Source organism: Chenopodium album, chromosome 1 (genome assembly GCF_948465745.1).
Source record: "Chenopodium album chromosome 1, dcCheAlbu1.1, whole genome shotgun sequence".
NCBI lineage: Eukaryota > Viridiplantae > Streptophyta > Magnoliopsida > Caryophyllales > Amaranthaceae > Chenopodium > Chenopodium album.
Window position 1 is genome coordinate 50,087,979 of NC_137834.1, and position 12,293 is coordinate 50,100,271.

Consider the following 12,293-nt stretch of genomic DNA (forward strand, 5'->3'; position numbering starts at 1 on the left):
CCTTTATTGAAGTGTGTTACCCAGAAAAGGGAAAAGAAATTCTCAGAAGAATTGCATGCCGGATACTGCGCCTCTCATATAGGCGGCAGGTCTTTAGCCGTCAGAGCCAGACGGCAATACTTCTGGCCTACTCTTGAAGCAGACGCCAAAGAGTTGGTCAAAAGATGTGACAAGTGCCAAAAGTTTGGCCCATTGATTCGCCGCCCGGCTACTGATCTGACGGCAATCCACATCCCAATCCCATTTGCTAAATGGGGCATGGATATCTTGGGTCCTTATACGCCTGCTCCAGGTGGAAAGCGCTATATTTTGGTGGCTGTGGATTATTTCACCAAATGGGTAGAAGCTGAGCCGGTTAAAAACATCAAGACTAAGGTTGTCATCTCCTTCATTTGGAAGAACATCATCACCCGGTTTGGGGTACCTATGTCTATGGTGTTTGACAATGGTCCTCAGTTTGAGACCCCTCAGCTCAAGACTTGGTTGGGAGATCAGGGTATCTCACATTGTTTTGCATCAGTCGGCCGACCCCAAGCAAACGGCCAAGTTGAGGCCTTCAACAAACTCATCTCAGACGGCATAAAAAAGAAAATTGAACGGGCCGGTGATTTGTGGGCAGAAGAATTAATTCATGTCCTATGGGCCATCCGGACCACTGCTAAAGGGGCAACCGGAGAAACCCCATTTCTTATGGTATACGGTGCTGAAGCCGTCTTGCCTATTGAGCATTATGAGCCGACTCTCAGAGTTATGCTCTATGATGAAGAGGCAAATTGGGAGGCCATGCGACTGGCATTGGACTCCCTCCCGGAACGTAGGGGCAATGCTACCCTGCGCCATGAGATATACCGTCTGAGGATGACCAGAGCCTATAACAAGAGAGTGCACAAGCGTCCTCTGAAAGTGGATGACTTTGTGTTGCGGAAAATGGAGGCAACCGGTAGGGACAATGAGGCTGGGAAGCTAACCCCTATTTGGGAAGGCCCCTACCGGATTTATGAAGAAGTCAGGAACGGCACCTACCGTCTGGAAACTCCGGACGGACGCCGCCTGCCTAGAACTTGGAATGTAGACAATCTAAAAAAGTACTACTTCTGAGAATGTGTAATTTTTGTAAACAGTAAGTCAATTAATGAAAATTCAGGCTTTGTTTGCAGAATTATTTTGCCATTTTTATTCCGCCGGGGCAATACCCAGACGGACCGTGTGTTTAACTTACTAAGTTTGATACTTAGTTTGGTTGAATATTATAACTGCCTAACCGACTGGGTAGAGCCCAGACGGATTCTTTATTTATTTAACTATGTTTGATAATGTAACTTAATAATTGTTGGACCGCCTGGGTAACACTCAGACGGACTATTTGTTCAACAAACTAAGTTCGATACTTAGTGTAAATTCAATGTTGTAATTATGCTCGGCCAAATGATCCGATTAAAAAACTAAGCACAAAAATGCTTAGTAGCTATACAACCGGTCTCAAACGAGACCAAAGGCCAATATGGCCGGATGGTTGCTTATTTTATGAAATCGCCTGTCCCAACATGGACAGGGTGTCCGGCGACACCCCTCCGGGTGCAATCGTCGCAGAGAACAGACTATTTGTCGGTTCTACGTATCCATGCAGACTGCAAAAATTGAACGACCAAATTGGTCAACTCATAGTTGTCTGACCAGAATAACCTATGAAGAACAATTAAGTAACCAAGTACCGGATCAGTCGGTCATTGGTAGAAATTCTTACTTGGGTTATTTATTCCAAAGTTGCACTCACTTCCCCTATTGAGGCAAAAGATTGTGTAATGGCTACGCGTTAACCCCAGATGGAATATAACCGCCTGGGTAAGAAGCTCAAAGCACCCGCTTTTATGGCCGGCTGTGCACTTGGTTTGGGGCAATCACCATTGTGATTGATTGGCCTAAAAACACTCCATACTTCTCCAAGTATCAAGTGTTTTCAAGCCAATCAATGAGCTTGACATTAAACCAACCACACAGCCGCCCAGGGGCAAGAGCACTCGGATTGCAAATTGCCGCATGCTTTTTTAAGTTAGGCAAAATACTAAAGAATTGCAAACAGATGCAAAATTCAAATTGAAAAACCTCAAAACACAGACATATATAAAAACCGACTGAGTCGGAATACTTCATTTATATTTGAAATGGCACAAAGGCCAGAATAAGTGTTAACCGGACACATTCGGTGAAGAAATAAAGAGAAAATGTTAATCCAACCCCATGGTTGGTAAAAAGATACAACAAAGCACGGCATGCAAGCCGGTAAATAACATTGTTGGCATACTGCCGCAGAAAGTGGGGAGGCCCGCCTAAGGCTGAGGTGGAGTCTTCTCCAGCTGAGTCTGGCTGCCTGGCCCTCGTAATGATCATCCGCCAGCTCCTCATCATCAGAGACTTCATATCCCTGCCCAGCAGCCAGTCTTTGAAGCGAGGCGGTGGAGCATCACCCAGTTGCTGCGCATCATACACCGCAGTGGCGTAATCATACCTCAGCTTATATACCTCAAAGTCTATTTCTGGGTAAAGGAGGCCCCTTCAGCCGGGCCAAGTTGTCCCGTTCATTCTCCTCAGTCAGCCGCCAGCTCATCCGACTGCTTGTTGCGCAGATTCATGAGCTCGAGCTTCAGGCGGTCATTGTCAATCCGGAGTTGGGCATTCTCCTTGTCAGCATCTTCCAATGCCTTGAGATCTGATTTGGCATCTTTCAGCTTCTTGTCAAGGTCATCAGCCCGGCTGTTAGCTTCATCGTTTGCAGCCGTCAAACTCCGGATCAGCTCCTCCTGTTTCAACTCTACTGCTTTAATCTTTAAATTACACATATAATCAGAATGTTCAGCAAAGTTGAGGTTTTCTAGGGCCCTACGTTTGGCGTCATTTACCTCTTTTTGCTTCCGCCTGAAGGGGCCCCGGAGACTGTCCACTCTCACCAGAGACAATGACAGCCGGTTTATGAGTTACTTAGTCAAATTAAAGATTAAAGACATCAAGATAGAGGAATCATTTACCTCAGCCACAGAACCCATTATCCGGTCAAAGTCCACGACCTGCACATCAGGTATGGAAGCCTTCTCAGTCCGGGTGAGGGTCCTCACCATCCGCTTTGCGAAGCTCGCAAGATCCTGCTGGTCAGAAGTCAGATCTGCATCAAAAGTAATGCTTTATGAGATAGAAGCAGCGTAGTCGGCATTCATTCGTTGCCGGCTGCTGACTGACCCTTTTGAAGAATCAACCTTGGCCTTGATTCTCATGAAATCAAGTGGCCAAGGTATTTCAGTTCGTTCCTTACCTTGAGCTTCCGGATGGGTCTCCGGCTTGTTCTCCTCCCCAGTGGTTGCCGCACGGCCTGCAACCTTAGGTGTCTCGCCACCCTAAGGTTGCAGGCGGACAAGAAGCACTCGTCCTTGAAGAAGTCCGGATGGGGGATCCAGTTCTTGGGAACTATGATGTGAGTCCCATCCCCCATGGGCTCAGTTGTTGTCTCAAAAAATCCCGGCTCTATTATTTGCTCCCGGGCCTTAGTAGATAGCACCGGGAGAGGGCATTTCCGGCCTAGAAGAGCCGGCTCGGTGTTGTACCGGCGCAGTGTCCGGTTGTGTCTCAAGGTGGGGGAAGAAATCAAGTAAAATTTGTCCTTCCACCCGGACCACTTGGACACTTTGTCCAAAGTCATTAGATATTGGGGCAAGGTAGTCAGCGTATACCATGCCCCATGGTCGCCTGGGGCCTTGCTCAGGTAGTGCATATGAGCGAAGGCGGAAAAGCTGGGGTTCAAGTTCTGAAACTCGCAGGCGGCGATGTAACTTAATATATTCACCCACGAGTTAGGGGTGAGTTGCCAAACCCCCAGATCATACCCCTTGAGGATTTTCCTAATCCCAGGGTGGAGGGGGAACCGGATTCCGGCTTCGATAACCGCCTCATAGCAGATGATGTAATCATCTGCATGGTCAATGTCGTCCCCCCAGGCCATCACAGCATCAGCCGGAGGGACAATAACTTCCCAACCCCTTCCAAATGGATGTTTCTCTTTAAAGGCCCTGAACCCGCTATTCAGAAGTGCAATGTTGCTCGGCAGCGTCCGGGTCTTCTTGGGGTTGGGATTGTCAGCAGCCGCCCTGCTGATAGTCATCCGCAAAATCACCCTAGTCAGAGCCGGAAGATTCCGCTCTTGATCCCTGGCCGGTCTCAGCATCGTCGGCTTCATTAGAGGAGGCGGCTCCCTCGCCGTCTACCTCTCTTACTCCAGAGCTCCCGGACGAAGAGGGAGCCTCTTCGTCAGATCCGCTCTCCTCCCAATTCCTCTGTTCCCCTTGGCACTCCCATGGTGCGCCGACTTTTAGACCGCCTGGCCGTTTGTTTCGTTCTGGCCATTGTGTCCTGCACAGACACAGAGAGGGAGGAATTCGGAGATGAGCATATTGGTTCCGACAGTCCAGAAGAGGCACCCCCTGTTCTAGACTCAGCCGTTCCGGGGGATCGGCTGAGTGTCCTAGGCAGTGCCGAGTAGGTGGATTGGGAACTCATTTATATTCTCTTAAGAAAGCCGGGTATACAGGCGGAAAAAATGGTATGCAAATTGAAAGGGAGAAAAGCTAAAATGGTACAGGCGGTTACCTTGCTTTAACTCTGAAAAATCTGAAAACCGCTACAGCCGGTGAACCGGGTGATGAATTGCTAGCACTCGGAAGCTTGAAACTTGCTGTGATGCAGACGGGAGCAGAGAAATCTCTCTAGAATCTCTCTTTTTCTCTCTCTAAAAAGTCAATGTGAACGTAAGGTGTGAAATGGAGAGGGGTAACTTTCTATTTATAGAAAGTAAAAGTGGGGGGAAAATTTTTGATTTGAAATTCAAAAATTTTGTCCGTTACTGTTCACCTATGAAAGGTGGACACGTGTCACAGGCCCCACGTGATGTGCACGTGCGACCTGTGAGGGGCAAATGTTTAGGGTATTTTTACCCTAGACACGTGGACCAATGAGAGGTCGCCACGTGTCAAGCTCAGGATGGCCCATGTGGCTCAACATCCTCTTGACACTTGGCGCCCTCAGATATGTTTCTGAAATGGCGGCTTCAAGGGCCCAAATTCCTAGGAGCGCCGTAAAACGGCGCAGCCCACTAAAATCTAGGTCAAGTGACCTAGGAAGGGGCACATTTTCCAACGACCCTATAAATAGGGAGATATTTCCCCATTTTGGGACAGATTCAATCATTTATTACACCCTTATTCTCTTACATCAGAGAAAGACCTGAGAGATACCCACCTAAATTTCCGTTCTCTCTATTCCGTTTCAAGTTACTAACTTGACCGTCGGAGGCGGAGCTCCAACCACCCGGAGTCTCCGTTATTTTGCAGGTACAGCTCAACCGGATCAGACTTCGTGACGTAACTCTCCCAAGGGACAAAAACACCCCAAAACACCCGCTACTTCTAAACTCTACCCGCTACTTCTAAATGCTACTATTTTTAACGTTTGAGAAAAGCTACCTAAACGCTACCTCTATCACTAACCGCTACTAGAATCGCTACCTTGCCAAACACTCTCAAATATTTTATAGTAGTGTTTTGACTGGTCAAAACGCTTACCGCTACCTCAAACACTATTACCAAACAAGGCCTAAGAGCTACCACTATTCGACCGCTAAAAGCTACCCACTATTGCTACTTTTGCCAAACATGATCTTAAAATAGATATTTTTAATTGTAAACTAGGTTTTCTAAATTTTTACTAACTTGATCTAAATCTTAAATTAGTTGTTTTAAATTTTACTTATATTTTCTAAATTGAATCATGTGTTCTTAATTTAAATCATATGTTTAAAATTTTCACTCATATTTTTAAAGATTTTGCTCACATGTTCTAAAGTTTAGATCTATTTTCATAGAACTATGTGTTTAAGGGAATACTATTGTGAGAACCCCTCTTTTACGTTTAGAAACTATCTATGTTCGACCAATGTTATGGTATAAAATGTTAGGCTTCTAAGAAAGAGCACATTAAAAAGATGAAGGTTACATAAATGCGCATGTTAAGATGGATGTGCGAGAACACTTTACCAGATAGTATAAAAAATGATCTTATTCGTAAGAAAGTGGGTGTTGCAGACAAACTAAGGGAAAATCGCCTATGTTGGTTCATGCATGTAAGACGGAGACCCCAAGGTGCACCGGTGCGAAGAGTGGGATCATGGAGAGCTTAAATTAGGTAGAGGGAGACCGAAAATGACTTAGTTGGAAAGAGTTAGGAAGGATATGAATGAGGTATTTGATCGTAAGGGATGGAAGAGGAAGATTTTTGTGGATGACTATGGAATATAGCCAACCCCACTTATAGGATTAAGGCTTCAATTGATTGATTGATTGATTGATTGTAATGGTCTCATCTGTTTTTCTATGATTAGATATATAACTTGGTTACATGAATGTAAAACATTTGTGGATAAAATGTCGAAAGTAATAAGTTTTTCTCTGACAAATTTCTTTCCAAATCAACACTGAGAATATCTTAGATGCTGTTGAATCCTGACTGATATAGGATGCTGTGTATAGGGTCAGATATTTGGTTAAAAATGGAGGTGTACAATTTGTAGATTGAAATATTTTCCATGTAATTATTATGCTTTTTCCTTGGCTTGCACATGATTGGTGCATTCTTCTGTTTCCTGAGATCTCCTTCATAAAATGTCTGCTAGGTGTAGGATTCAGAGGTCTTGTATCAAGCTACGGTACTAATATTAATTGCTCAAATTGCTGTCTATTTAAAATAATTTGAGTTTTAGGATTTTCTTAAACAAATTGTGGCAGTTTTATTGTATAATATGGAAACACTGAACACTAATGCGACCTATTGTCTTATATTAGTTGGTTCTTTAAACTTGTGGAGTTTCATGGAAAATTGGGCTCACATAATTGGGGCTTTGTTTTATGTAAGAGAGGTGCAGCTATGGCCATTTAATTTACTTATTTTGGAGTTGTGTTTGGCTGCTCTTGTGTGCATTTCTTTTTCATTATCATTAAGGCTCTATTTGATTTGCCATACTTCCGCTTATTTTAAATCAAATCAATTCAAATAAGGGTTTAATAAGCTCAAGTAAAATAAAGGTTATACATAAGGGTTAATAAGAGCTACCCACGTTCAAATAAGTTTATAATTTCAAACCAATTTAGGCGAATTTAGTTCAGTTCAAATTAGTACAAATTATTGCAGGTGACTAAAACACACCCTAACTTGGTTTTAAAAAGTGAGAGGCGCAAAGGGTCCCCAGAGCCTAGGCTTGAGACGCAAAGCGGAGGCGCGCGCCTCTTGGATACGAGGCGCACCTTAAGTGCCCAAAACCTTAAAACTTACTTCTAGACCAAGATATAAGCCTTAAATAATCAAAATAACATATTATAAATGCATAAATTAACAAAGGAACTACAAGATACCCTTAAAAGGCGCTAATGGCGTGAAACTCTTTAACTAAAAAGCAAATCACACATTCAACGGAAAAAGTAAATCAAGTAGAAAGAAAAGCAAACATAGTAGGTCTTCAAGCTTGTTATATGGCATACTAAGACACTAGTAATCCATCTCCTCATCCGATGAATCATCATACACATCCTCCTCTTCTTGATAAGCCTCATCTCCACTTACATCCTCTTCCATCTCATCATCATAATTCTCTTTAGCATCTTCATCTATCACAATTGTATGACGTGGTTTAGAAGTGGAGCCACTAGCAATTCCCTTTCCTTTATCAACTTTTGATGCTCCTCTAGTAGCATAGAAAGGTTCATTAGCTCTGGAGGCTTTACTAACTGTACTCCAAGTCAAGTCCTCCCCTTCAAATACAAAATCATTCTCCTCCTCCTCTTCTTCCATTCTTCCAAGTAGCCACTCATTGCTTTCATCAATTTCATTCAAGACAATGGGATCAATGGTGTCTTTCCTCTTGTATCACCGTTGCAATGCTCGATTATACTTGACATAAACCATGTCATTTAATCGACTTTGTGCCAATCGATTCCTCTTTTTAGAATGAAGCTGTAAAAATAGAATAATATAAGCTATATAATGTAATAAAATAAAATCATATTACATAAATCAATAAAAGTGAAGGTACAAACCTGTTGAAAAACACCTCTGTTTCTTTCACAACCTGTAGCACTACAAGTGAGGCTAAGAATTTTGATGGCAAACATTTGGAGATTAGGAGTGGTCGCACCACTGGTGGAGATTTAGTCTTCCTTCCCCTAATTGCCATTGTACGACCAAAGAGACCGGTAGCATTCTTAAATTCATCCAACTCTGCAAGTATTTTATCTTGAGTTTCCATAACTGGAACTAGCCTTTCAATACAATCATACAAACCTTTCAAAACTTCCTCACAATTTACATTTACGGAATGATCATAATGAAGTTCCGGATTAATATAAAAACCCGCTGCATGCAAAGGATGATGAAGTTGACTATCCCACCTTTTATCAATGATCTCAAATACCTTAATGTAGTTCTCTTCTCCTAATTCAAAAGTCTTCTCTATAGTCTCTTTAGCTCTATCCATGGCTTCATAAATGTATCCCATCGGAGGCTTTTTCTCCCATCAACAAGTCTAGCACCTTAACAAGAGGACTTGTTAGCTTAAGAGCATACACCACATTCTTCCAAAAGCTTGCTTGCAAAATATAAGTTGCAATTCTCTTTCCTCCCGCTTCCTTCTGCCACTTGGAAGCACTCCATTCTTGAGAGGTTATCATCTTTCTCAAGTTGCCCTTTTGCTTATGAAATTGAGCTAGTGTAATGAAAGATGTTGCAAACCTAGTAATTGATGGCCTATGTAAATTTCTTTGTTGTGTGAACTTCCTCATCAAGTTCACCAGAGAGGTATGATTATAAATATAGCCATTGATGAACATGCACTTCTTTAGTGCATTCAAAACTCTTGGTAGTTTGCCAATGTCTTCTAACATCAAATCAATACAATGAGCAGCACAAGGAGTCCAATAAAGATGAGGTCTCTTAGATTCAAGTTTTTTTCCTACAATCCACAAAAAGGAAAAAAAAGTATTAAATAAAAACTTACAAAGCAAAACAATTAGTAAAATTTAATTGAACATGTCACAAGAGTGACAAGACTATTTGCTAATTCATACCGGCTTTGACATAATTGGATGCATTGTCCGTCACCACTTGAACACATTTTCCTCTCCAATTTCATCCACCATCTTATCTAGAAGTTTATACAATAACTCCGCATCTTTCACAACAACCGAAACATCCAATGATCTTATGAACACGGAACCCTTAGGAGAATTGACAAGGAAGTTTATAATATCCTTTTGGACAACCGAATCACGCCATCCATCGGATAAAATTGAACAACCTTTACTTGCCCACTCTTTCTTGCTCTCCTCTACTTGCATCTCAACATCTTTCACTTCTTTGTTCAAGATAGGAACTCTAAGCTTATACATACTTGGTGGTTTTAATCAGGGACCATATTGACCAATAGCTTCAATCATTGCTCCAAAGCTAGCATAGGTAGCTGCATTGAATGGAATTCCCGCATCATAAAACCACTTACCAATTGTCCTACAAGTTTTCTCCCTTAACTCCTTATCACAAGCACCAAAAATTCCTTTCCTTTCCTTCCTAGCTTGCATTACTTCTTTAGGAGTTGAAGTGATAAACATATCCAAAGGACCTTTGTGCCTAAACTTTTTCACGTTTTGTGACAACATCTTCCTCTTCTTCATCAGCATCATCCGTTTCTAGTTGGGACATGCTTGGCATCATTTGACTATCCACTTTTGCTTGAGCTTTGTTTATCATAAAAGTCTTAACTTCCTCCCTCACATGTTCTAGACATTTAGTGACATTTCTAAAGCCACCAACTAAGTGTTGTTTTAAACGATTTGCCCCTCCCTTAGTCACTTTACCACAAAAACTACAATGCCAATTAACTCTATTATTAGGTTCCAGTTTTCCATATTTTCTAGCCGGCCGGGATCGGATGATCCGGTGGAAGGAAGATGTTCCTATAATCAGAAAACAGTAACAATTTTCGTCAAAAAAAAAAAAAAAAAAGAAAACAGTAACAAAATAAATATAAACAAAGAAGAACAAAAAAAAAATTGGAACCAAAAAACTAAAATAAATAAACTGGAAAGCCAAAAAAAAAAAAAAACAGAATATAAAATCAGAACACAGAAGATAAATACAAGTATGCTAAATAAAAAAACAAATTTTAAAAACACAGTAAAAAGATAAAAAAAAAAAAGAGAACGAAGAAGCAGTACAATTCCTCAAAAAAAAAAAAAAAAAAGCAATACAAAAAACGAAAAAAAAATAGCAAGCTAACCTGGTTTTCGGCGAGATCCACCACAGCTTGGGTCGTTTCCGGCGAGAATCGGCAGAGACCCAACGAGAATTGGCTGGTTTCTGGAAGCTAGGGTTTTAATTTTCAAATAGGCATGTTTTCTCTCTCTTCTATTTCTTTAATTAAAGCCTTTTTTTTTTTTTTTTTTTTTAAAATAGTTGCACGTGTCTCAAAATCGCCTGACATCTAAAAGACGTCGCCTCATAGCGCCTCAAGGCAAAAGCACTGAGGCGCGCGCCTCCTTAACTTCGCCACGCTCTTAGATTGTGAGGCGCTTTGCTGACCGCCTCGCTTCGCCTCGCGCCTCAAGTGCGCCTAGGCGCGCTTTTTAAAACTAAGCACCCTAATTAAAATTATATATATATATATATATGTATATGTAACACCCCAATAATTCTCCCTTTTCCAAACCATTTACTTTAAATAAAAATAGAGGAGAACCATTGGCATGTTACCGCCACGTGTTAAAACGTTAAGGCTTTATCAAAGTATTGCAGCGGAAATCCAACTTAAATCTTAAAATAATATAATTTAGAAAACCAATAAGTCAAGGCTTACAAATTGGAACCATAAAGGCCCTTATTTAAAACCAAACCAATAATCAAAGTCCCAAAACATAATTAAAGTAGTAAAACATAAATAAGTTCAACACAAAGAACGAATACTCTCAATCACACCAATCCCTTGACAATGCGTATGTCAAATCCCCGAACTTCACATCATCAAGCTAACCTGTGCAATACTGCTCCCCAATAATACAAATGTAATAATTGGATCATCACAGGGTCATTGAAAGGCGAAGGCCATGACCAAAAGAAAACACACACAAAAGCACGCAATCAGCAAAGCTGAGTACATACAAGCTACAACGTACCAAGCCCAGCATGCTCAACTAATTAAAGTAAATAAACATACAACACGAATTCATTAATCAAGACTCCACACTTAAACAATTCAATCGACTTAACATACTTGCTAATCAATTCCAAACACTTGACTCTTTATATTTAATTTAATTAATTTAATTTGGAGTAAGCAATAGACGAGGTTGTCCAATCCACCAAATCATTTTGGTCCCAACTGACCATTTAAAATAAAAGTTTAGCGCGATGCAAGAATGGGCGCGACTCCATTCTCACAAAGTTAGTCTAGGATCCCATCTAACTTTCATTATAAAAATAAAATGTAAATACCAAAAGAAAAGAGGACATGTTGATCAAACAAGCCTCGGAAAGCCACGGGCTACCACCGTGTACCCCAACCCATAATTGTCAATACTCTAGAAGTGCACGCTTTCTAGAGTTTTATTGCTCATCCATGTTTCACTTTACGTGATTACAATTTTAATTAATAGCCGACTCATTCAAGAAGACCATACATAACAATCATACATCAATTCACTTTTAATCTTATTTAGGACAATGGTGATCACATCACAAGTTGACCTTTAGTTCCATTAAACTTCCAAATTATCCAAATTGTTGAACATAGTCAACTCACCTAGCCATTTCGGCTTAATCCACCTTTACTCAACATACTAACAATTCATGATTGAGTAATAAAATAAAATAAATAACAACCTTGTGGAATAATTAATAAATTCATTCCATTTAAACCATTAAATTCCAATCCTTTAATAATCCAAATGTGGTTAACAAACCAATCCAATAAAATATGCTTGTATCACCATTCCATACAAACAATTAATCCAATATAATTCAACATGTTTGCATCCATAATTCCATACAAACATAATCAATTTACCAAAACATGTCTCATAAACATAAGCACATGAATTAATTAAATTATAACCAAAAAATTTTCATCCAAGTGTTCTCTAATCATGATTTTAAGTTCTTTTCTTTGGTACCTACACATGATACTACTTACAACGAAGTAGACATGTACGTACCTC

General features: G+C 40.8%; 1 protein-coding gene and 1 pseudogene across 3 annotated transcripts in view; one reads left to right on the forward strand and one right to left on the reverse strand.

Moving 5' to 3' along the window:
• Nucleotides 1–12,293, forward strand: part of LOC145555874 (shaggy-related protein kinase kappa) — a 43,234-nt gene that overhangs the window by 11,115 nt on the left and 19,826 nt on the right. The window lies entirely within an intron of this gene.
• On the reverse strand, nt 7,094–9,473 carry LOC145563598 (uncharacterized; annotated as a pseudogene).